Below are 27,091 nucleotides of genomic sequence, written 5' to 3'. Positions count from 1 at the left end.
CAGATATGGAAAAAATATTGGGGCAGGACAGAGATCTTGATTTAAGGAAATACATCAACACAGATGATCAAGAAATCCACAGTTGCTGGATACTGCCTTCTGATTATGGTTAGTACACTCCTACATAGATGAGAAATCAATTAAAACATTCTAAAAGAAATGGCAATTAACAGTTCTAAACATGCTTAGTTGCAAGCAAGTCTCATTGAGTTCTGTTGGACTTCCTATGCTTAGGAAAGAATGCAACCTAAAAAACTTTTATTAGCAATGCTGAAGCATAATGGTGGGGGAAATAATTCTAGCAGTGAAATTCATCAACTAATCACACTAAAGATGTAGATGTACTGCCCTCAAGTCGATTCTGACTTATGGCAACCCTATGAATAGGGTTTTCATGAGGCTGAGAGGCAGGTCACCCGGTGAGCTTCATGGCTATGTAGGGATTCGAACCCTGGTCTTTCAGGTTATATTCCAACACCTTAACCACTACACTACACTGGCTCTCCTCTACTAATTACACTACATAAAGCCAATCAAGACAAACACGCAAGCTTGCAGGATTAAGGGATCACTTCTTCAGGCAGGAAGTCAACTATGGCAATAAAGCAACAGAGGAGAGTTCACATTATCCAAATCTCTACCCAAACCACAATGCTTAAAAGTCAACAATTATGAATAAAGTAGGCCTGGATGAAAGCTACAGAGCTTTTGCTCTCAGGTTTCCAATTCATTTTTAATGAGGACCTCAGAATCTTTGTTGTGTGTTAATGGAAAAGGAGTTTGTTCTCTAGTCCTGTAGTGGAGACATTTTTGTGCTAAAGTAATCATCTTAATCAGAAAAGAAATCAAAAGGACTAAACAGGGATTTAGCAAGGGTTAGTAATGAACCATTCCTGCTACCCTTGTTCTATAACTATCTGTTCTGTGCTTTTGGAAGAGAGCTCTGCCTCCCATGATGATGACGACAACAACACCTTTTAATAAGTGCTGACTTCAGTTCACAAGGAGATTAAAACTAAATTCACAGTGCTTCCTGGCAGGCAACAGCTACATTAAGATATGCACTCTTATTACATCCTAAAACTGTTTACCATCTCTGTAGAGAAATGGAAAACCCTTCCCACTTCTGATATTGTGTGGACACTTCTTTCTACCTACTAATTCTAACAAGGATAATCTGAAAATACAAAAAATAATTTTGCTATCTTGAGCCAGCAACTGGGCTCCCAAAAACAACTAATTGTATCCAACCAAATTAGAGTAGTCCCACTGAATTTAACGGACCAAAGTTAGTCATACCCATTAATTTCAATGGGTTTACTCTAAGTAGAACTAATATTGGCTACAACCTCAAATTAACCACTGAAACAGAAAACAGATTAATTTAATCAAACTTTGATTCATGAGAATACAACAATATATTGCCACCCACGCAGCACCCTACATATACAAATGCAGGCGTAAGGCAACTTACAAACACCCAAGAAGCAGGGAAATATAAAATTGAGCAAGCAATTCCTGCCTTCAGTTGCCAATATTATATTCTTAATTGTCACTGTGACATGAAAGATTAAAAATCAGGCCTGTACAAATAAGCTTGAGAGCCAGTGTGGTGTAGTGGTTAAGTTACGACCTGGGAGATCAGAGTTTGAATCCCCACACAGCCATGAAGCTCACTGGGTGACCTTGGGCCAGTCACTGCATCTCAGTCTCAGAGGCAGGCAATGATACCGCTTACCACGAAAACCCTATTCATAGGGTTGCCATAAGTTGGAATCGACTTGAAGGCATTTCCATTTCCATAAATATAGTTGCCAGAGACAAGTGCTCTGGCATTCTGGGAAGGTGCATGCTCAGCAGCATACAGACATCTTCCCCTAAGTTTTCTGCTGAGATCTCCAGATAAGTCTCTTAGACAGCACTCAGTGTTGGATTTCTGCAAGCTGCAGATGTTGGTGCAATAAGAGATATGGCATATGTCAAAGGGCTTGAGGGAGAGATGCTGGGGAGATGAGATGTATGTCATATATTGTGCTGAGTTTTGGCAAGAGGAAGCCTGGTATGATCAGAGTATGGCACGGGGACCAACCATCCAGCTGACTGAAGTTCACATGGGGAACCACTCTGGAGCCATCTAGTGGGTAGAAGGGTAGGTTCACCACAGTTGGTGCAGAGCATCAGGGCAGAAAGTACCATTATCTGCTTGGAACTAGGGGTGTCCATGGCCCACACTTGCAACAACAAGCAAAGCTGCAGACAGCACTTATGATAGCTACAGATGTCTTCAGGATGTGGAGAGCAAGTAAGTTGGCAAGTGATGCCTGCTCATATTACTAGGAGACTAGGAGGTCTTAAAAGACAGCAGAATAAGCCTGGCAACTGCTTTGAAAAGCAGGCAAAAATGTATAGTTCCCAAATCACAGTTAACTGTTTCCCTCCAGCTGAGGTTCCCTTCTGGGGTTGAACTAAATCCAGTCCCAAAGAATGGGAAAGCCCCTTCTTCACTCTCCACTCCTCTGGCACACACTGAGGGCTTTGTAGAACCACACATGACAGCTAGTAGTTGAGTAGAGCCAGTCAAGTAACAGAGGCCTGCATTCAACCAAGAGAGGAGGATGGTCCAAAGAAGTCCTTGTTGAAGAAGTGGGTCTTGAGGACCAACACAAGGCCTCATCTTACCATACCTTTGTGTTTGTGGAACCCACTGCAGCATGGTTCCTTCATACTTTGCAAAGGTAACATCATAATCCGGGAAAAGCCCACACAGCAATTACTTCCTATGTTAAAACTACCCTTCCTGGAAATGGGGACTCTGCTGGCATAGGGAACAGCTGATGTGCGGATTCCTCTGGTATAGCTCAAGGTTTTTGACAATACTTTTGTGTCACAGGAACCACTACAGTGTATTGCCCTCCCATGAATGTAATATGAGAAGGGGTCCTTAAAAGCAAAAGATAGGAAATGATGTGACAAAGGGAGGGGAGAAAGAGAATAGGAGGCTATTTATCTTCCAAGTTTAGAGAGCAGCATGGAAACTGACAGGTCAACCCAGTGAGCAGCTGAATTTCATGCTAGGGAATGTTAAAAAAAGGTCTGAAAATAAAACTGCCAATATCATCACGCCTTTATGCAAAGCTATGGGGCTGTCACACTGGGAATACTGTGTAGCACTGTGTTGCCACATCTTGAAAATGATATGACAGAACTGGAAAAAGTGCATGAAAGGACAACCTACAGCAATTCCCCTGTGACAAGGTTACGATGGTTGGGGCTTTTAAGTTTAGGAAAAGTATGAGTAAAGGGGAACATGATACATGTGCATAAAATTGTGCATGGTATGAAGAAAGTGACAGAAATATGTTTTTCTCCCTCATAATACTAGAACGTGAGTCACCCAATGAAACTGAATGGTGTGAGGTTCAGGACAGATAAAAGGAAGTATTTCTTCATGCAGTGCAGTTACACTATGGAATTCACTTCCATAAGATGAAGTAACGGCCATCAACCTGTGACAATTTAAAAAGGGGCTACTAGTCAAGATGGCAAAATGCTATCTCAGCCTTCCTCAACCTGGTGCCCTCCAGATGTTTTGGACTAGAACTCCCACTAGTTCCAGCCAGGGTTGATGGGAGCTGTAACCCAAAATATCTGGAGGGCACCAGGATGGGGTAAGCTGTGCAACTTCCTGGATCAGAGGCAGAATGTCTCTGTATACCAGTTGCTGGGAAACAACAGCAGGAGATGACTATTGCTTTTATGTCTTGCTTGCTAACTTCTCAGATCATCTATTTGGCTACTATGGGGAACAGGAAGGCGGAATAAACAACTCTTTTGGTCTGATCCAGCCAGGCTCTTCTTCTCTGCTTACGACAGGGAGCCATTTCAGAGACTTGGGATGGGTGAGACAATAGCTACTGAAGAAGAAATACAAGTTCAGCAGGGGAGTTTCCAACAGACTGCAAAGGGAAGACACTGGAAGAAGGAAAGGCATCAATGTGGAGGATTCAGTAGTTTAGAAAAAGACATGAACAGTGTCCTGACAAGTAGCAAAAAAGCTGTGTGAAACAGAGTAGCTATATATAAAACGCACTGCCATTTTTGAAACACTTTTCTTTCCATCTGGCTGTAGGCAAGATGCAATCTTTCCTGGATTCTTAGATTCATAATTGTGCTACCCAAGGAGATGAGTCAAAATTCTTCAACTTTCAGAATAATGGGGGAGTTATGATACATATTCATAAATAATATTTTGCATGCCTTTTGGACTTGCTATAAAATCCATTCCCTTCTCAAGACAGATATTAATGAAGACTGTATTTGCAAGATATTCCTGCTATTACATCTTGTGTAACTTTGGATTGATGTGTGTGATCTGCTCTTTCCTCTTCTTGTGTGATCTGCTCTCATCAAATCAAATCAAATCAAATCAAATCAAATCAAATCCTTTATTTGCATTAGCTACGAGCCATTGCAATTGCAATTCCAGTGTATACAATAAAAGCACTAAAAAGCAAACATACAGCTTAATCAGATTTCCTGCTAGGATTCTAAGATACCAATCAGTAAAATTGATAAATCCACAATCCAACATAAGAGGGATGGATAAGTAGAACTATCAACTAATAAAAAGGAATTGTAATGGATTAAAACTCAAGGTACCATTATAGATCTTATTCTAATGGCACCTGCTAAAAATTTGCAGACTTTTCTGTCACCCTCTGTTCTTGGCCTGCAAGAAGAAAAACCATGTAGAAGCTGGTTGGCTGCCCTGGAAAGGGTGACAACAGTGGGATAATTAGCTCATTTCTCAAGTCTCTATAGAAAGAGCAGAATAACAGTACATGGGCTACTGTTTCAGCACTGCCGTCTCCGCATGGGCATAGATGGTTTTGCAATGGAATTCTTTTAAAATGCCCTTCTAAGACAGCTGATGGTAGTATGTTCAGTCTTGCCTTAGTAAAAGCTCTTCTGTATTTAGAGATTGTTAAATTTTGTAAATAAGGGGTGGGGGTGTTAAGATAGCCATTCAAACACTCACCCAATCATCCATCATTCTACTGCTCATGTACTCCCCCCTCCTCTTTCACTCCACTTACCATATGTCTTCTATATAAACAGCACTTACCATATTTACCATATAAGCAGGAACATCACAAGGGCCTCCTGCAAATACCATCTTATCAGGAGGTCTGTTCCACACAACATAGGAAATGGACCTTTGGTGTGGCAGCACCTACCCATTGGAACTAAAAAGGTAAAGGTGTCCCCACACTTGTAGTGTGAGTCGTTTCTGACTCTTAGGGTGACATCTTGCGACGTTTATTAGGCAGACCGTACATATGGGGTGGGATTGCCAGTTCCTTCCCCTGTCTTTTTTTTTACCCCCCAGCGTATGCCGCGTACTCATTTTACCGACCACGGATGGATGGAAGGCTGAGTGGACCTCAACCCCTTTTACCGGAGATTCGACTTCCTCCTTCTGTTGGAATCGAACTCCGGCCGTGAGCAGAGCTTCGACTGCGTTACCGCCACTTACCACTCTGCGCCACGGAGGATCTTTTTACCCTGTGGAACTACCTACCCTTAAATATTAGACTGGTGCCATCTCTGTTATCTTTTTGGTGCCTATTGAAGACTTTCCTCTTTCAACATGCCTTTTAAGCTGAGACCTTATCCCAGTCTATGTGTGTTGGAATTGCTTTTTAATATGTTTTTAAACCTTTTTTTAAAAAACAACAACTATGTTTAACCTTTTTTTAAGATGCCTTCAAAACTTAAAAAAAAGTTTTTAAAGTTGTTTTGTTTTAATGTATTTTAAAGTCTGTTTTTATGATGTTTTAAAGTGTTTTTAGTGCTTTTGTTTGCCGCCCTGGGCTCCTGCTGGGAGGAAGGGTGGGATATAAATCAAATAAATAAATAAATAGGTGAAAATCTCATTATTTTCCCAGGTGTGTTAGGCTTGATGATTTTAACTGCTATTATGTTATGCTGTTTGCAGTGTTTTAATGATGTATTTTCTTAAATTTTATTATGATGTTTTAATTATGATGTTGTATTGTGAACCATAACTCCTCTGTTCTTATTCCCCTTTTCTCTTGCTCAGAAGTTGAATTTTTATCAGGCAAGACAAGGCATACAGCATAAAAGGAATACCAGTGCTTAAGTAAAATGTGAGACAGCTGTCAAGCTTTTTGGAGGACATTTCCCCAGACTTCCTTACACATGTAACCAACTAACAGTGATTACATGAGAGAGGGGAAACATTCTGTAATATGCTCAAAAACAATTTTTACCTCCAGCTTATCCTGTACGTGCAGTGAGAAACTCTCAGGATTCAACAACTGGACTCAAAGACAAAATCAATGGTTCTAAAGCTGATTCAAGCTAGTTAAAAACTTAAAAGCTAATTCTTCCATTGTTCTAGTTGTGAAAATGGTCAAGCCAGTTAACCTACCTGGAGAATGTGGTCCCTTCTAGGGTTACCAGGTCCATGGCCTGAGTGTGATCCTGTAACTTTAGGAGAAGGTCAGCCAAGTGCAGGTGTTTGTGCAACTCTGTAATGGGAAAAACCACAAGGTGGAATTCTCCCTCCCACCTCCATAACTTTTAAAGAATCAGAAGACCTCTTGGTTGCCAGGCCCGGCCTCTAAGAGGTCTTCTGTATCTTTAAAAGTTGTGCAGGGGAAAGGGAGAATTCCACCTTGTGGTTTTTCTCATTACAGAGTTGCAAGAACACCTGCACTTGGCTGATTTTCCCTTCTCCTAAAGATACAGGATCAGTCTCAGGCCAAGAACCTGGCAACCCTAGTCCCTTCATAGGCGAATGTAGCAAACAACAGCATATTATTGTAGCATACATCTTTGTTAGGCTACGGAGCTGAATTGGTCTGAGTCAACCTGATGGCTGACCTTTATTGGGAATGGGATAAGGTGAATGCAAACTTGTTCTTTCTTCTCAGTTGATACTATCAACCATGATATCTTACTGACCTGGCTCAGTGAGATGGGTTTTAGAGGCACCGCTTTGCAGTGGTTTTGATCCTGCTTGCAGTATTAGGTCCAGAGGGAACCACTGGGGGGGGTGCACCTTGATCCCCTGGCAGTTATGTTATAGAGCACCATAGGGCACCCTCAATGTCCTCAATGCTATTCTGTATCTACATGAAGCTATTGGGAGCTGTCATTAGGAGATTTGGAACATGATGTCATCAGTACTCTGACAACACTCAGCTCTGTTTGTCCATAACTTCTAAATCAGATGTGGACATGTAGCTCCTGGACCAGTGTCTCGATGTAGTGATTGCTGGATCAGGGCCAATAAACTGAGCTTGGATCTTGGCAAGGTAAAGGCTGTCTGGGAGAGTGGTTCCTATGGCCAGTTCTGGGCAAAGTTGCTCTGAAGAAGCAGGCTCACAGTCGAGTGTGTGTGTGTCTCTGACCCGTCTTTGTTGATTAAGGCTCAGGTGGCCTCAGTGGCTAGGAGTGCCTTTTACCAGTTTTAGCTGGTGTGAGAGCTTTGGCTGTTTCTAGATGGAGATAGCTTAGCCATAACGGTCCAGACACTGGTAACCTCACAATCGGATTAATGCAATGCACTCTATGTGGGGCTTCCCCTAAAACTGGCCCAGAAGCTGCAGGTGGTGCATAATTGACAGCATGTGACACTACTGCTAAAGAATCCTTGCTGGATGTCAATGTGCAACTATGCCAAATTTAAGGTGCTACTGTTAGTTTATAAAACCCTGAACAATGTGGAACTAGCCTACCTAAAGTACTACACATTCTTTCTCCATACATTCCTACCTATTCTTGAAGATCTGGTGGAAAAGCATTGCTAACTATCTCTTATGACATCTGCCCAGTGATCACAAACAGTGGGACATTTAGTGCAGCAGAAGGTATATTGTGGAATGCATTGCCTTTGTATACATGCTTTCCCTGCCATGTGACCCTTCTGATCTTTGCCTTTTAATATTTTTATAGGAATTAAAGTATCTTCTAAAGGAAACAGATATTGGAAAATTGCCCTGTATCACTCTAGTTCAGGGGCAGTTAACATAGTGCCCTCTGGATGGTGTTGGACTACAACAGGGATAGATAACCCATGGCCCTCAAGATGTTGCTTTTACCCAAATGGGAAAGTCTTAAATAACCTTTGGAGGACCTGTAGTTTGAGCTCTGGAACCCTTCATAAATTGACTGTTGTCCATAAAAGCTTATGTCATAATAAATTTGGTAAATCTTTAAGACACCACAGTACTTTTTTTTTTGCTGCAAGAGACTAACACTGCTACTCCTCTGGAAAACATTTAAGGAAGACTCTCATCAATTATCTTAGAGATGGCCATGGCATAGGGTTACCAGGTCCATGGCCTGAGTGTGATCCTGTAACTTTAGGAGAAGAGAAGGTCAGCCAAGTGCAGGTGTTCATGCAACTCTGTAATGGGAAAAACCACAAGGTGGAATTCTCCCTCCCACCTCCATAACTTTTAAAGAATCAGAAGACCTTTTGGTTGCCAGGCCCGGCCTCTAAGAGGTCTTCTGTATCTTTAAAAGTTGTGCAGGGGAAAGGGAGAATTCCACCTTGTGGTTTTTCTCATTACAGAGTTGCAAGAACACCTGCACTTGGCTGACTTTCCCTTCTCCTAAAGATACAGGATCAGTCTCAGGCCAAGAACCTGGCAACCCTACCATGGCATGTAGGACCAAAATAGTGTTAATGTTAGGATGCAGGAACCATCATTTTCTATTTGCTCCCAACATAAATAAGAATGGAAGCATATCATTTTGTGACCTGGCAAAGATGTCTGTCCCATCCCCCATTCCATTATGTGGAGGAGGAAAAGAAAAAAGCTGTTTCCTCTTCTTCCTCAAATCATGAGCGATCCAATTTTCCAAGCATTACAGGCAAGGCAATCTCCTTCCTTCCACATGCCTACTGGATTACAGGAGTAGAGAAGGGCAGGTGCATCATGTGGGAGGAAAGGATCAAAGGTGAAATATTCACAGTTCTTGTGCAGATGGAATATTCATTGTTCTACATAAAAGAGACCATACAATAATCAAACATCTCCTCCTCAGAGAAGATATCAGAGAAGCTTTAGTTATGTTTAGGAGAATGTTTAATTTAAAGGATACACATGCCCAAGAGAAGCAGATGCTTGTTTAGCTATTGCATATGTGAGCAACATCACTAAAGTTGATGATTAAAGGCAGTGGATTCTAATTAGAATTCAGCTATCTTGATCTTTCATTTTTTTAAAAACCTGAACAATTCTGACCCTAATGGCTACAGAGAAAAGCAAGACAAAATAAATACACTTCTTATATTCCTAACAGAAATACATGCTTTTTACTGTATGTATACTTGCTATTATGCAAAATATACATCCTTTTGCCAAAGATGTTCCTAAACTTCAGCTCCGAAAGTTAGCAGCGTAAAATGGAGTGCTGTGTTAGTGTCCTTATACTGTCCTCCATTTCAGCTAAAGGGCCTGGAACATGGGCATGAGCATATCAGAAAAAAGATACTGGGTGAGCAACTCTTAGTGTGATTCTGCAAATGCATTTTTACAAGTCTCGGAAGGCAATGGGAACATAACATATATGCTTTCAAATATCATCATTTCTAAGCATTTCCTGTCACTGAAAGGCTGACTCGCCAGTTTTTTTCAGCATTAGGGACCATCAATAAAAGAGCTTTCAGTTATGCCAACAGGCTGGAATGCTCAACTGATAAAAGAGGTGTTGTTATCTTTCCAAAAAGGCCTATATTTTTCACAGTAAAACTTAAATGCCACAGAAGGCACAGAATTATACGGCATTTAAAAAGAGACAACAACCCATATGCTGATCATCCCCCAACGTTACCTTAAGAATCTAATTGTGCCAATTTGATTCAAATGATGTGAATTAAATAAAATATGAAGCTGCTAGTCTCAGGCTCATGAGCTCAAGATCAATCTGAAGTTTAGCACACCACAAAACTGACACTATAATGCAGGGGAAGCCAATGTGGTGCCTTTCAGATGTTGTTGGACTACAACTCCCATCAATCCTGACCACGGGCCAAGCTGCCTGGGGGTATTGGGAGTCTTTAAAAAGTGGTTATCCCTGCTATGAGGAGACAAAAACAAAAAAGAAAGCAAGAAGCCATAAATGAAAAGGTTGGAAAATTCAATGTTGTTTCAGGAGTTTGTACTTTCTAAGTAAGGCGAGGGGGTACTTCCATCTTTCTGCTTCAACATATTGTTTTGTAATGCAAAATATCACAGTTCTGTAGTACCGGAAAAGCATTTCTCACTGGTTGAATCCTGACAAAAAATTACAGCTGCATGGCTTGGACAAGCTCCCTTTGTGTAAATCCAAGTTAATATGGGAACATTCCATAACACACTCTCCATATTCTCAGGTGAATAGTAGCCCCATTAACAATATCTTTCTGAATTTGCAAACTTCCACAGCTACAGAGTGACATACCATGCCATCTGCTATCATTGCCCAGGACATGATGTGTTATGGAACTGGTAAACATGTTTCCATGTTAACTTGTGTTTATACAAAGAGAGCTTGTCCAAGCCATGCAGCTGTAGTTCTGTATCAGGATTCAACTAGAATTTCAGTGAGAATAGCGAAGGAGAAATCAATGACACTACAAGCCCTCTACAGACATTCTGTAACAGCAAAGAGCAGGAAGAGCCAACATGGTGCCTGCCAGATGTTGTGGACTGCAACACCATCAGCAACCCACATCCCTTTGAAGTCAGCACTGCATTGCACCCACCTCCATGTTACTGACTACAAGTAAAAGAAAAGCTTACTTATTGTAGCATGCAAAAAGGGCTACCGAAATCAGTATTTGCCAGCACACTGCATAACAAGAGAGATAAATTCTCAATTGCAAAAGCCAGATGTCATGGCTATGCAGCCTGTGCTCTGTCATTCTACTGTAGCTACCTAGAATCCTACAAACAACAGACTCTTCATACTCTCAACACAAGAGGAATTTTTATTCAAGTAATTTATAACAGTTGAATCTAAAAGCAACATTTAACCTTAGATTGCAGTGGATTCTCTTCCAGTTCCAGGGAGCAGTGCAAGCGTCATGTGTCTTCTCTCCAGCCTCTGCATTTTTATTGCCTTCTAAATTAAGTTTATACTCCCTGTAGCGACTATGTCCACCTACAGACATTCATAAGTATTAAGAACACCCAATGGTCTTTGGCAGCTCAAATGCGAAATGTACCATCATCGCCTCCCTTCCACTGTCTCATCAGTATCAAACAGCTCCAAAACATGATGCTTCTAACAGGTTTCACTTCTTGAAAAAAATGTGTGCATGTTATTATAGTTTTTCCATATTTTAATCAGATTTTGAACACCAGGTTACCCAACTCAGGGAATACCTCTAGCAAGCTGGGAGCTGAAAAGGTCACCATTATTTTCCCCAAAGTATGAAAAATCCATCACATCATTCTCTGGTCCTCTTCAGAAGGCCATCCCATATCATTGTAGTCAGACTGTTTTATATATACTATGAAATTGTTACAACAATAGGAGCTAAAATGCAGTAATAATCATCCTTGGGCAGATTACTTCTAAACATTGCATATAAACTCAACTGAGGCAGCAGCAGTGTATGAGGCTAATTAAGTTTAGGTAGTTAAACTTTTAACCCTGGCTTGTTTTACTGTTCGTGGCTTATAGCAAACCCCTATGCATGTTTACTCAGAAGTCCTCCTGAATTCAATGGGACTCAGTCCCTACTAAATTTGTATTGCAGCCCTTGTCTATAGTTTTCTTCACCCTTTTGAAGAGGTAAAACAGTTAATATTTGTTTTAACTGTATTTAATATTGAATTTTAAATTGTAGTAACCCGCCCTGGGACCTGCTGGTGAAGGACGGGTGGGTGGGTGGGTGGGTGGGTGGGTGGCTAGCTGGTTAGAGAGCGAGAGCAAGAGCAAGCAAGCAAGCAAGCAAGCAAGCTTTTTTATGATGGCAGTCACTGGTACGGGGTACCATCACCTCTTTTCTTTTTGCTGCCCATGGCAACCATTTGGTGCTGACACCCTCAGCAGTTTGATCAACTTGTAGCTTGTAGCAACTCAGTTGGTATGCCATCTGTTCCTGGTGATTTGTTTCTTCCAAGTATTTGAAGAGCAGCTTTCACCTCACATTCTAAAATTTCTGGTTCTTCATCATACGGTTCCTCCATGAATGAATCTGTCATCCTTGCATCTCTTTTATGTAATTCTTCATAGTATTGCTTCCATCTTCCTTTTATTTCATCTCGGTCAGTCAGCGTGTCCCCCTGTTGATTATTCAACATCCCTACTCATGGTTTAAATTTCACTTTCATTTCTCTGATCTTTTGGAATAGGGTTTTTGTTCTTCCCTTTTTGTCGTCCTCTTTTATTTCTGTACAATAACTATTGTAATAGTTCTCTTTGTCCCTATGTACTAGTCGTTGTATAGTTTCATTTAGGGTTCTGATCGTGTTTTTATCTCCTTTTGTGTTTGCTTTCCTTCTCTCTTTAACCATTTGAAGAGTTTCTTCAGTCATCCATTGAGGTCTTTCTCTCTTTTTAACTAGAGGTATTGTCTTTTTGCATTCTTCCCTGATAATGTCTCTGACTTCACTCTACAGTTCTTCTGGTTCTCTATCAACTAGATTTAAAGCCTCAAACCTGTTCTTTATTTGATCTTTATATTCTTCTGGGATGTTATTTAAATTGTATTTGGGCATTATAATTGGTTTGTTCTTCTTCTTTAGCATTACTCTAATTTTCAATACGACCAGTTCATGATCTGTACCGCAGTCTGCTCCTGGTCTTGTTTTTGCAGAAAGTATGGAACTTCTCCATCTTCTGTTTCCAATTATATAATCAATTTGATTCCTATATTGACCATTTGGTGATGCCCAGATATGGGATGGGGGATTCCTGGCTTGCTGACAGTATGTGTGAAATGGATTGAGATATTGTAGGTAATCACAAGATGAACATGCAACAGCAGTGTGATGCTGCCCCCCAAAAAGGATAATACTTCAGGTGGCGGTGGCTGATACAATAGTTACACCATAGTTCTCAAGTCATGGGAAGGAGTGGTTACACTTTATTTTGCATTAGGCCTCCTCTGAAGTACTGTGTCCAGTTTGGGGCACTGCAGGTTGAAACAGGTTCAGAAAAGGGCAGCAAAGATGGTCAGGGTTATGGAAAAGGTGAGGAAATGTTGCAAGGAATTGGATTTGTTTAGTCTGGAGAATAGAAGACTGGGGGAGGATATGACAGCCCTCTTCAAAGACCAGAAGGGCTGCCGAATAGAAGAGGGCAAGTGCTTGTTCTCTGCCACCCTCCAGAGGGCAGGACTGGATCTCAGGGACTTAAGTTACAGGAGGGTATATTCCACCCTTGAGAGCAGGAGGCCAGCTAGCTGGGGGAAGGCCCTGCCTCTAGGGCTTGGAGACAGTCTCCAATTTTCATTTCTGGAGGAGGCCAGGTTGCCCCCTCCAGCTCTTGTGTGACCTCCTATCTCACGGAGCACAAGCCAGACAATTAGCCCAGGGGTGGTGGTGGCTGAGAAGAAGATAAAAGCAGCACCAGATGCAAAATGTTCCTTGGACCAGAGGGACTTGGGCTGAATCAATCGCCATTCTGCATGGCACACAGGGAGATGATGGACGGCCCACACAGTCTCCTCATCCACTTCCTCACATTGTGGCAGCATACATGCCATTTGGAAAAACTGTAAGAACAGTTCTGTAATGAAACCAGCTCTTCCTCACAGGAGGTCTTCGAACAAAGGTTTTATAGCTCCAGATTTCCCTGCATCAAGCAGTTGGGTGGACTAGATGGCCCCCTCCAGTGATAGTATATGATTCTATAACCCAGCTGGAGAAAGTGTCTGCTTCGTAGAATTGACACAGTTAGAAATTTTCAGGTAGGAGCTAGCCATTTTGGTGGAGTAGAAATCCGCAGTAGCTGCTGCTTCCTCCTTCATAGATTACTCACCATGAGTGATCCCACCCAGTCAGGGATCACACAATAAAAGAGTCGGCTGTGGAGACCTTGTCCAAGTGCCTGGAATCCGTGAGTGGATGGATGGGAAGGAACAAGCTGAAGCTGAATCCTGATAAGACCGAGGTACTACTTGTGGGGGACAAAGGAAGGTTGGGCGATATTGACCTGAAGTTCAATGGGGTGAGTCTACCCCTGAAGGACCAGATCCGCAGCCTTGGGGTTGTGCTTGATTCCAGGCTGTCCATGGAGGCTCAGATTTCGGCAGTGAGCCGGGCAGCCTGGTATCAACTACACCTCATACGAAGGCTGCAACCCTACCTTCCTGATCACCAGCTCCCACAAGTGGTACACGCCCTGGTCACCTCTGGTTTGGACTACTGTAATGCGCTCTACGTGGGGCTACCCTTGAAAACGGTTCGGAAATTACAACTTATACAAAATGCGGCGGCTCGATTACTTACGAATAGTCGCCGCCGGGATCACATCACACCAGTGCTGTTCGATCTACACTGGCTTCCAGTTGTTTTCCGAGCCCAATTCAAGGTGTTGGTATTGACCTTTAAATCCCTACACGGTTTCGGCCCAGTTTATCTCACGGAGCGCCTTCAACGCCACCAATTATGCCGCCCGACAAGATCGGCCACACAGGGCCTTCTCTCAATCCCGCCAACAAAAACAGCCAGATTGGCGGGTACTACAGAGAGGGCATTCTCAGTGGCGGCCCCCACTCTTTGGAACTCCCTCCCACAAGATCTCCGGCACGCCTCTTCCCTAAATGTATTTCGGAAAGCCTTAAAGACCTGGCTCTTTCAACAGGCCTTCGGGGGTTCTGGGGAGGGTTAACTGCTATAACTGTAATGCCTCCTGCCCTCTTTTAATACTGTTGTTGCAGATTTATTGATTTTACACTGTTTTATATTGTATCACTGTATTTTATTAATTGTATTTTAATGATTTTGTACGTCGCCTAGAGTGGCCATTGGCCAGATAGGCGACACAGAAATTAAATTTATTATTATTATTAAGAGATGAGCACCAGCAACTCATTTTTCAACAAGTCTTTTAAGTAGAGACCTTATCCCAGTCTGCATCTGTACTGGAATTACTTTTTTGTATGTTTTTAAAGATGCTTTGTTTTAAAGATTTTTAAAGATGCTTAGTTTTAAACATGTTTTAAATATTTTGTTTTTAAGATGTTTCAGAGTGTTTTTAGCATTTTTGTTTGCCACCCAGGGCTCCTTCTAGGAGGAAGGGCAGGATATAAATTTAATAAATAAAAAAATCACCAAAAAAGCACTGACAACAATAACAACAGATGGAGGAGACCTGCTGAATCAGACCTGCTGGCCATCTAATCCAGCATCTCATTTCCACACTGGCCAACCAGATGGGAGGTGTCATCCAGATCTGGAGAGCCACAGGTTGTCCATCTCTGTTTTAAATAGTCAGGACTGGTGGGAGTCTAGGTAGAATTAAAGTAAAAAAGTTAAAATATAATAAAATTGCTGCTAGTTTTGCCTACCATAATTATTATATGTAAGAGATTTATTTAATTAATTTGTTAAGTCACTTTTCTTCACAAAAGTGAACCCAAAGTGACTTACAATCAAACTAACTGGATAAATTCCTAAAAGACTTAATTTCTACTTGGAAGGAGGTGGAAAAGCTACCTCAACTGGAAGTGATGGAAGTTATTACTGGAAGTTATTTTATCTGATGCTGTAATATTTATTTTCAAATTAGATTTTAGATTAAGTTTATAGTATGGCTAAAGAGTTATGTTGTAGTTCATTTTAATCTAGTGCACTGTAATCCATGGTTGACCATATATTACTGGACAATAACTCCCATCATCCCTTGCTATTGGTGATGTTGTCTGGGGCTGATGGTAAGTTGGAGTCTAACAACATCTGGAAGGCCACAGGTTCCTCACTTCTGCTGCTATCCTTGTACATAACATATATTTCACCTTATGCTTTAAGCAACTTTTATTTTCCTTATAATCACTATATTTTCCACATTTTATTGCTTCATTTGTTATACTTCCCATGTATATAATAAATGTTCATTTATTTTTCTCTCTCTACAATTCATTGGTTTTAGTTTTCTTTGATTTCTTGTGTACCGTGCCTTTTCTCCACAGACCTGAGAGCATTCCTAGTTTGCTGTGAATTTAAATAAAATATTCAAACTGATTTCACCATGAATAACCTCTAGTCATATCTGGTTACACCCTCTGGCCCACAGGGGCAAACAAAGAACTTCATTTCAGCATACTGACCCAGAACAGCACTAAGTAGCTCTATGTCTTTTGACAATAAGTTGACCAAATCAGGTCTCAACTTCGTTTAAAATACAAAGGGTTTAAAATACCTTTAAGAAAATAGTGAGGTATTGTGACTGAACTCATGAAATATTGGCACTGGCAGTAAAGAAGCAAACTATAATACAGAAGATGAGATGGGAAAATAAATTTCACAATGTTTTCTCTGCAATGGGATTAGTTAACAGCTGAAAGCAAAGCAGGGCTGCTGTGGTAGACAGCTCTGCCACATCTCTTCCTCCTCCCCCCCTATAAAAGAGTTTTGGTCCTGCTAATGCAGTGGCAGCGTTGACAATCTCTTCTCCAGAGCAAGACATTCTGGGCAAGGTGACTCAGGAAACTGCCTGCGCTCCTGCTGATTTTCTGCAGTGGCTACATTAGGGTTGCCAGGTCAGAAGCATCCCAAACCCTGAGATTTCAGGGGCAGGCCCTAGTGATGTCATTAAGCATGATACATTAAGCATCAACCATAGTTTATTTATTTATTTATTGCATTTGTATACTGCCCCATAGCCAAAGCTCTCTGGGCGGTTTACAACAATTAAAAACATTAAAAATGTTTGGAGCATAGCACTTAAACAAAAACATTTCTCTGATTCGAAATTAAGATAGAAATCTTAGCTAAATGAGGGTGTTGCAGGTCCACCTGAAGTGATGGGATCATTCTTTCCCACCTGCTTAGAGAGCCTGGGTAAGGAACATTTAATCTAGCCTACTTACTTCTGGCAAGAAGAGTTTAAGTGCCCTCTGGCCAGGCCAGTCACCAGAAGGCCATTATAGGAAGAATGCCTAGTTTTGTGGAGATGTTGGATGGGAGCACTTAGGAGTAAAGATGGATGCCCTTGAAGGCTGCAATTCTAAACACACTTACTAAGGGACTAGTAAGTGCCTGGCGTTGTGGGGATTCTGTTGGTGTACCATCCACCCCGCTGCCCAACAGTCTCCCTCCCTGAGCTGGTGGAGCTGGTCTCGGCGTTGGTGTTGCAGTTCCCCAGGCTGATGATCCTGGGTGACTTCAACATACATGCCGAGGTTAGACTCACAGGTCCAGCTCAGGACTTCATGGCTGCTATGACAACCATGGGGCTGTCTCTAATATCATCTGGACCAACGCATGTGGCAGGACACACACTTGATCTTGTGTTCTGTTCGGGACAGGAAGAAGGTGATCTGAGGGTGGAGGGATTCTTAGTGACTTCGTTGTCATGGACAGATTACCACCTGACAAGGTTTAGACTTTGTGCCCCCAGTAACCTTTGCAGGGGTGAAGGGCCAATTAAGATGGTCTGCCCGGTTTCCTGAATGCTCTGGGGGATATTCCCAGCATGGCTGGCGATACTGCCGAAGCCCTGGTCAATCTCTGGAATACGGAGGTGACCCGGGTGGTGGACACTATTGCTCCAAAGCGCCCTCTTCCACCAGGTAAGGCCCACAATACATCTTGGTTTACTCAAACCTTGGGCCTGATGAAACGGCAGGGATGACGGCTAGAGCGAAGATGGAGAAAAACTCAGTCCGCTTCCAATCGAACACAGGCTAGAGCTCATTTTCGAGCCTATCATGTGGCGGTCATGGCAGTGAAGAAAGTGCACTTCTCTACCACCATTTTGTCTGCTCAGTGTTGTCCGGCAATGTTTTTCCAGGTGGACCGGGGTCTTTTGGGCTCTGGCCCTACATTAGACCCTGAGCCCTCAGTCGCTCACTGAGACATGTTTGCGAGGCACTTTGCAGATAAAATTGCTCGCATTCAGACTGACTTGGACTCCTCTTTAACTACAGTTGTGCCAGATGTCCTCAAAGCTTCCTCTGGTCATTTTTCTATGGATACTTTTCAGCTTGTAAAGCCTGAGGATGTGGAGAGGATTCTGGGAGAATCGAGGGCCACTACCTGTTCCCTTGACCATCCTGGTTAATAAAATCTGCCAGAGGGGGAGTGACTGACTGGTTGGCATATTTAATTAACACCTCCCTAAGGGAAGGTTCTATGCCAACATTGTTGAAGGCGGCTGTGATAAGACCTTTGTTAAAAAAGCCTTCATTAGACCCTGTGGATCTTAACTTCTGCCCAGTCTCTAATCTCCCCTTTCTGGGCAAGGTGATTGAAAGGGTAGTGACTGGTCAACTCCAAGTTTTCCTGGATGAATTGGATTATCTAGACCCTTTTCAATCAGGCTTCAGGCCTGGTCATGGGACAGAGACTGCCTTGGTTGCCATGCATCAGACAGGGGGAGTGATCCCTGTTGGTGCTGCTGGACCTCTCAGCAGCCTTCAATACGATCAACCATGTTATCCTTCTGGGCTGTCTAGCTGGGATGGGAATGGGAGGCACTGTTTTACGGTGAGTCCGGTCCTACCTGACAGACAGGACCCAGAAAGTGGTGCTGGGAGACTACTGCTCGACCTCCTGGCTGTTGGCCTGTGGGGTACCACAAGGTTCCATTCTGTCTCCCATGCTCTTTAACATTTATATGAAACTGCTGGGAGAGGTCATCCGGAGATTTGGAGTACAGTGCCATCAATATGCTGATGATCCTCAACTCTATCTCTCCCTACCACCTGATTGCAGGGAGGGAGTGCTCATCCTAAACCGGTGCCGGGAGGCTGTGAAGGGCTGGATGTGGGCTAACAAACTGAAACTTAATCCTGACAAGACGGAAGTGTTGCTGGTCAAGGGGAAAACTGCATCAGGGATAGGGTTGCAACCTATTCTGGATGGGGTCGCAATCCCCTTGAAGGAGCAGGTCCGCAGTTTGAGAGTCCTCTGGATCCTGCCCTGCTGCTTGAATATCAGGTGGCTGCGGTAGCCAGGAGTACTTTTGGCCAACTCAAACTGGTCTACCAGCTGCGTCCGTTCCTGGAGGCAGTTGACTTGGCCACAGTGACACATGCATTGGTGACATTGAGGCTTGATTACTGTAACACACTCTATGTGGGGCTGCCTTTGAAAACGTTTCAGAAATTACAGTTGGTTCAAAATGCAGCAGCCAGAATGTTAACTGGAGCACAGTGCAGGGAGCATATCAACTCTGTGCTTTAGCGACTGCACTGGCTCCCAATTTGCTTCTGGGCCCAATTCAAAGTGCTGGTTCTGACCCTTAAAGCCCTAAATGGCCTTGGACCAATGTACCTGAGAGACCGCTTATGCCCATATGTACCTGCCCGGGATTTAAGATCATCTGCCTCTGGTCTCCTCTGCATGCCTGGAGTGAAAGACGTTAGATTGACAGGCACGCGGGAGAGAGCTTTTTCAGCTGCGGCCTCCAAGCTTTGGAACACCCTACCCCAAGAAGTCCGCTCTGCTCCCTCCTGATGGTTTTCCGGAGACTTCTGAAAACGATCATGTTCCGGAGAGCCCTTGGGAGGGACTGAAGGTAGAGCCTGACACAGATTTTATGATTTTATGCCTTCTATGTTAAATTTTACCCTTGTAGTCCCCTTTAGTACCACTCCCTATGTGTGTGTGTGTGTGTATCATATTTTATGTATTTTAATTGTATTTTATGTATTTTAATTTATTTTAATGTTTTTGTGATTTTATTGTTTACAATTTTATTAGGTACATGTTTGATTTTATTTTTGTAAGCCGCCCAGAGTGCCCTACTATAGGGTAGAAGGGCAGGATAGAAATACTTAAATAAGACTCATAGAACTTACTTCTGAGTAGATATGGTTGGGATTGTGGTGCTGGTAAGGTTTGATTAGGAATCCTCTGCAACAACCCTCTGTCTGGAGTGCCCTGCCTGCCTTTTAATGTGGCTGCTCCAAAAGTCTTTACAGACTGGACCCTTCACTGCAGGGAGAGGTCTGAGAAATGAGTAAGAGTTAAGAAGATTCTCTCTTTCCTGACTACTCCATGGGCTACTATAAACTCACTTTGACAGCCAACCCCAGGAAGTAATAATTGACAGAGAGAAAACACACATGGTTTGGTTAACCTTCACAAGAAGTACACTGGGAACAGCAGCAATTGAAGCTACACTTCCCAGTATGTGAATTCTCTTTTACCACTATTGGGCAGGAAACAAACCATCATGCAAACAACAAGGAGCATCATCAGTGGGCTTAAGGGAGTTGAGCTGACCACATGGAACCACTCATGTTGATTCTATGTATGTAACAGAGTAAGGAAATACAATAGAAAAAGAAAAACAAGACAGTGATTATTTACTAAACACAATACCATACCAACCACAATAAGATTCCAATGACTAAGACAGAAAACTCAGCATCTCACAACCAGTCAGGATTCCTAACCAAAACTAAAAAATCCTGGCAGCCAGTCAGCCAAGGTCACAGAAATCCCCGTGCACCACAACCTGTGGCACAATTGCTGACATGAGTGAGACCCTAGCAGCACTTAATAACTCTGCTCTGAAATCTGCACTGGTTGCAGATTTGCTACCAGGCCAAGTTCAAGGCATGCTTTCCATATTACGGGTTCCACATAGTATTTGTTCTGCTCTTCTAAGAAATCAATCCTTTAGTGTGGCAGTACCTATGCTTTGGAACTCCCTGCCTATTTACATTAGGCAGGAGCCTTCATTGTACTCATTTTGGCACCTGCTAAAAACATTTTTGCTTAAGGCAAGCATACCCAGGCATATACTGTAGAAGCTATTATGTTTTTTATCCGTTTTAACTCATTGTTGGTTTTATTATTCTGAATGTTTTTAAATACCTATCTTTAACTGTTTTTGACAATAATTTTATTGTTTTAATTCCTTCTATAAACCACTTTGAGGTTTTTTACAATAAAGCAGTATATAAATGTTGCAAATAAAATACATAAATAACTTTTGAAGTCACTGTGGCCCTTGGGTGTCCTTCCTCTTTTATACTGAGTCAGGCCATTTGGTACCATCTAGCTCAGTACTGATGACATGGACTAGCATTGGCTCTCCAGGATTCCAGGCAGTAGTCTCTTCCAGATATTGAATTTTGGACCTTTGCACGCAAAGCATGTGCCCTACCACTGAGCTACAGCCCTGTTTTAAAAAGTATCTTTTAAAATTGTTCTTTTCAATTCACTAATGAATGCACAGCATACTAGGGCAGATCCACACCATGCATTTAAAGCACATTAAACATACATTTATTTTATTTTATCTATTTATTTATTTATTATTTTATTTATATCCTGCCCTTCATCCCAGCAGGAGCCCAGGGCGGCAAACAAAAGCACTAAAAATACTTTAAAACATCATAAAAACAGACTTTAAAATATATTAAAACATCTTTAAAAACATTTTTTAAAAAGCTTTCAAGACATCTTAAAAAAAGGTTAAAACATATTGTAAAAGAAAGGCTTAAAAACATATTAAAAAGTGATTCTAACACAGAAGAGACTGGGATAAGGTCTCAACTTAAAAGGTTTGCTGAAGAGGAAGGTCTTCAATAGGTGCTGAAAAGATAACAGAGATGGTGCCTGTCTAATATATAAGTGGAGGAAATTCCAAAGGGTAGGTGTCGCCACACTAACAGTCCGTTTCCTATGTTGTGTGGAATAGACTTGTTGATAAGATGGTATCTGCAGGAGGTCCTCACCTGCAGAGCACAGTGATTGACTGGGTACATAAGGGATAAGACGGTCTGTCAGGTATCCTGGTCCCAAGCTGTATAGGGCTTTGTACACCAAGACTAGAACCTTGAACTTGGCCCGGTTGCAAATGGGCAGCCAGTGCAATTCTTTCAGCAGCAGAGTGACATGCTGGCGATACCCTGCCCCAGTGAGCAGTCTCACCACCACATTTTACACCAGCTGCAGCTTCTGAACCAACATCAAGAGCAGCCCAACATAGAGTGCATTACAGTAATTGAGTCTAGAGGTTACCAGTGTGTGGACAATAGTGGTCAGGCTATCCCGGTCCAGAGACGGCCACAGCTGTCTTACCAGCCAAAGCAGGTGCTGAGAGTTATTAGGAGACCCCTGTTCCCCTCACAGAGCTACAATTCCTAGAGTTCTTTGGGAAAAGTAGACATATGAAGGCCTGGGAAAAAACCCAGAAAAATTGAAAGAAAAAAATTCCAAAGTTTTTCCCTGAATTTTTCGGGGGGTGTTTTGGGCCTTCACATCTATAGGGCAGAGGGATTATTAAACCACTCTGGAAATAACAGTTCTGTTAGAGGAATAGGGGTCTCCACAACTCTCAGCACCTTTTACACACTACACATCGCAGGATTCTGGAGAGGAAGCTATGATTGTTTAAAGTTTAAAGAGTATTTAAACATTTACTGCTTTAAATGTATAGCGCAGGTGGGGTCTTAGTTAAAAGTTAATAAAAAGTAACTTTCAACAACTTTTTAAAACATGAATTTGCAGGCACTCACCTGTGGGGATGGAGGAATCTGTTTTTAAATGGATTTTTACATGGAATTTGACAGATCTGAACTGATTGACTTTTGCCTGCATCAGACCACCTTTGCATAGTGCAGTTGTTTATGTCCAAGCTGCGCATGCATTTTTATTGTTTTATAATCCTGATTAATTATATGCAAAATTATATGCAAAAAAATCCATAGAATATGCATAAAAAGAGTCAAGTCCCATTCTATACTATATTTTTGCATCATAATTGTATTAGTTTAATACACAAGTGTTTTATAAAGTTATATAAAGCATCTGTTTATGTGTTGGTTTCTTTAGGGAACCTGGAGTGTACAAGTATATAATATTATATGCATAATAACCCATATAACATACAAAGAACAGTGGAAAAAATAACTTGCTTCTTGTTGCGATCAACGAAGGAGACTGGAATTAGAAAAAAATCCATGCAGATAAGCTTGATATGAAGCTTCTCAGAAAATATTGCTCAGAATTCCTCACTATGAGGAAGAATGAGTGATGGCAACTGGGTGGTTGGATTGGCAAAGCAAGGGAACAGAGACCCAAGGGGTGCAAATTTGCCACTTCCTGAGGCAATTGCTTCAGCTTTCCTGAGATAAGGGCTAGCCCTGTAGCAAAAGGATTCAGGATGCACTACAGGCAGCATCTTTTCCCCCTTTAAAATTAATGTGCAAGTTATTGTTTAAGGTTTTTTCCCATAAAAACCTGCCATGAGCAGTTATAATGGTAGCATTTTATTCTCTGCATCAGTTGTCCATAGACAAAAAACTGGGTCATATGGAAGATATGGCATATTTGCTGACAGTGAGAACATGCTTTAATCATATTCAGCTATATCAAAAATAATTGACTAGCCAACAGCTGTTACTATGCATCACACACATTAAATAAGCAAGAGAGTTCACATCGGACTTAATTCAGGCTCAAGCCTGAATGACAGAAAGACATCCATATGTTATTGGTCAACTTCTCATAATCCAGCATGTTATGATGATGTATAACTAAAAAACTAAGTGATCAGTTTGAGAAGAGAGAGTTCTTCACAGAGTGGAACAATGATACACCGGCTAGTATCCAATGTAGCGCTAAGTAAGTATCCCATTAGTGCAGGGATATGAGCTGGCGCAACAGAACTTTCCACCCTCTCTTCCCACTGTGCGTCCTGTAAATCTGCTCAACCTTCCGGAGCAGATTTGGGGAGGGCATCGGGTGTGAACAGAGGGAAGGAAGGGGGCAAAGTCCCATTGTGCAAGCAGAAATCCTTGAGCTGATGGGATGCTTACTTAGGACTATGCCGGATACAACTCTATGTCTGCAATCCTATTCACACTTAGGGCTAGACATTGCACCAGAAGTGCGGCTGCCTCTGAAAATGGCAACCATGTGTCTAGTTTCCCTTCCCCCTTCATGTCAAGCACAAGTCACCGCAAACTTGCATCTCCCTCCCCCACTACCAATTAATGATGTGTAGTGGGAGTACAAAAAAGGTACATGGTGATGTCACAACATCAGGTCAGTTGTACTAAGTTATATGTAGAGGGGAGGAGAAAACTACACATGTGGTTGCTACATTTAGTGTATGTTGGGCCCTCAATTGAGAATATACTCCATGGAATTCACTGGGGCTTATATTTTTATTTATTTATTTTTATTTAAAACATTTCTAACCCGCTCTATTTTCCTAGAAACTCAGAGCGGCGAACAATCTAACGATAAAAACATGAATAAAATAAACATAATAAAATTACAACTTCTGTAAATAAAAATTAGCCTAATAAAAAATTTCAAGCAACAAATCTATGCTAACATCAGAGGCAATCAAAAATTAAAATTCTTAAGCTTCATTCAATTTAAACGCAATCCAAAATAAAAACGTCTTAACCAAACAACGAAATGTGAACAGCGAAGGGGCAGACCGTACTTCGAGAGGCAAAGAGTTCCAAAGTCTAGGGGCAATAACAGAAAACGCCTTATCTCTAGTCTTTCTCTGAAATGCTACCAGTTCCACGCGCAGTACCAGCCAGACAGGCTCAGCTCCGCAGTCTCAATGCGTGGATGAGACGATGGTGTCGGGTGGAAGGGTTCGGATTTGTTAGGCACTGGGGAACATTTTGGGACAAGCTGGGCCTGTACAAAAGGGACGGGCTCCACTTGAACCAGAATGGAACCAGACTGCTGGCACTTAAAATTAAAAAGGTAGCAGAGCAGCTTTTAAACTGACTGAGGGGGGAAACCCGACAGGAGCTGAGAAAGGTCCGGTTCGGAATAAACCTCCCCCCTGGGATAAAAACCAAAGAAATGATGAAATTTTAAAAGGGGTAGGCCTAGAAGTAGGCATTGTGAGAGCAGGGGCACAGGATATCAATTCAGAAGAGCAAAATTACCACAGGCCTAACCACAAGTGCCAAAGACACTTGAAGAGAGACACTGCTTACAAGTGCCTGTACGCTAATGCTAGGAGCCTGCAAACCAAGATGGGAGAACTGGAGTGCTCGGTCTTAGAGAAGAGCATTGATATAGTGAGCATAACCGAGACCTGGTGGAATGGAGAAAACCAGTGGGATACGGTTATCCCTGGATATAAACTATATCGGAAGGACAGGGAAGGACGTATTGGTGGCGGAGTCGCTCTATACGTGAAAGAAGGCATTGAATCCAGCAAGCTCGAAACCCCAAAAGAGGCAGACTCCTCCACAGAATCGTTGTGGGTGGTGATACCGTGCCCCAGGAGGGACTTAATACTGGGAACGATCTATCGTCTCCCTGATCAAAATGCTCAGGGAGACCTTGAGATGAGATATGAAATTGAGGAAGCATCCAAACTAGGAAATGTGGTAGTAATGGGTGACTTCAACTACCCGGACATAGACTGGCTGCATATGTGTTCCAGTCATGACAAAGAAGCAAAGTTTCTAGATATTCTAAATGACTATTCCCTAGATCAGTTGGTCATGGAACCGACCAGAGGGACGGCAACCCTGGACTTAATCCTCAGTGGGGACCGGGACCTGGTGCGAGATGTAAGTGTTGTTGAACCGATTGGGAGCAGTGACCACAGTGCTATTAAATTAAACATACATGTAAGTGGCCAATTGCCAAGAAAATCCAACACGGTCACATTTGACTTCAAAAGAGGAAACTTCACAAAAATGAGGGGATTGGTAAAAAGAAAGCTGAAAAACAAAGTCCAGAGGGTCACATCACTCGAAAATGCTTGGAAGTTGTTTAAAAACACTATATTAGAAGCTCAACTGGAGTGCATACCGCAGATCAGAAAAGGTACCGCCAGGGCCAAGAAGATGCCAGCATGGTTAACGAGCAAAGTCAAGGAAGCTCTTAGAGGCAAAAAGTCTTCCTTCAGAAAATGGAAGTCTTGTCCGAATGAAGAAAATAAAAAAGAACACAAACTCTGGCAAAAGAAATGCAAGAAGACAATAAGGGATGCTAAAAAAGAATTTGAGGAGCACATTGCTAAGAACATAAAAACCAACAACAAAAAATTCTATCAATACATTCAAAGCAGGAGACCATCTAGGGAGACAATTGGACCCTTGGATGATAAGGGAGTCAAAGGTGTACTAAAGAACGATAAGGAGATTGCAGAGAAGCTAAATGAATTCTTTGCATCTGTCTTCACAGTGGAAGATATAGGGCAGATCCCTGAACCTGAACTAACATTTGCAGGAAGGGATTCTGAGGAACTAAGACAAATAGTGGTAACGAGAGAGGAAGTTCTAAGCTTAATGGACAATATAAAAACTGACAAATCACCGGGCCCAGATGGCATCCACCCGAGAGTTCTCAAAGAACTCAAAGGTGAAATTGCTGATCTGCTAACTAAAATATGTAACTTGTCCCTCGGATCCTCCTCCGTGCCTGAGGACTGGAAAGTGGCAAATGTAACGCCAATCTTCAAAAAGGGATCCAGAGGGGATCCCGGAAATTACAGGCCAGTTACCTTAACTTCTGTCCCTGGAAAACTGGTAGAAAGTATTATTAAAGCTAGATTAACTAAGCACAGAGAAGAACAAGCCTTGCTGAAGCAGAGCCAGCATGGCTTCTGCAAGGGAAAGTCCTGTCTCAGTAACCTATTAGAATTCTTTGAGAGTGTCAACAAGCATATAGATAGAGGTGATCCAGTGGACATAGTGTACTTAGACTTTCAAAAAGCGTTTGACAAGGTACCTCACCAAAGGCTTCTTTAGCAGTCATGGAATAAGAGGAGAGGTCCTCTTGTGGATAAGGAATTGGTTAAGAAGCAGAAAGCAGAGAGTAGGAATAAACGGACAGTTCTCCCAATGGAGGGCTGTAGGAAGTGGAGTCCCTCAAGGATCGGTATTGGGACTTTTCAACTTGTTCATTAATGACCTAGAATTAGGAGTGAGCAGTGAGGTGGCCAAGTT

At 42.2% G+C, this 27,091-nt stretch overlaps 1 protein-coding gene across 2 annotated transcripts in view; it reads right to left on the bottom strand.

Annotated features, from left to right (window-relative positions):
• MAPKAPK3 (MAPK activated protein kinase 3) overlaps positions 1-27,091 on the bottom strand; it is a 103,823-nt gene that overhangs the window by 35,736 nt on the left and 40,996 nt on the right. Inside the window, exon 1 of one of the 2 annotated variants that reach the window (XM_061617879.1) lies at positions 6,455-6,536. The exons of the other annotated variant lie outside the window; for it this stretch is intronic. The gene's annotated coding sequence lies outside the window, so the exon portion shown is untranslated. Of the gene's footprint in view, positions 1-6,454; positions 6,537-27,091 lie in introns of those variants that run through there. 2 annotated transcript variants of the gene reach the window in all.

This window comes from Rhineura floridana, chromosome 3 (genome assembly GCF_030035675.1).
Source record: "Rhineura floridana isolate rRhiFlo1 chromosome 3, rRhiFlo1.hap2, whole genome shotgun sequence".
NCBI lineage: Eukaryota > Metazoa > Chordata > Lepidosauria > Squamata > Rhineuridae > Rhineura > Rhineura floridana.
Note: the sequence above shows the minus strand (reverse complement) of the source record. Positions and strands in the feature narration are given on the sequence as shown.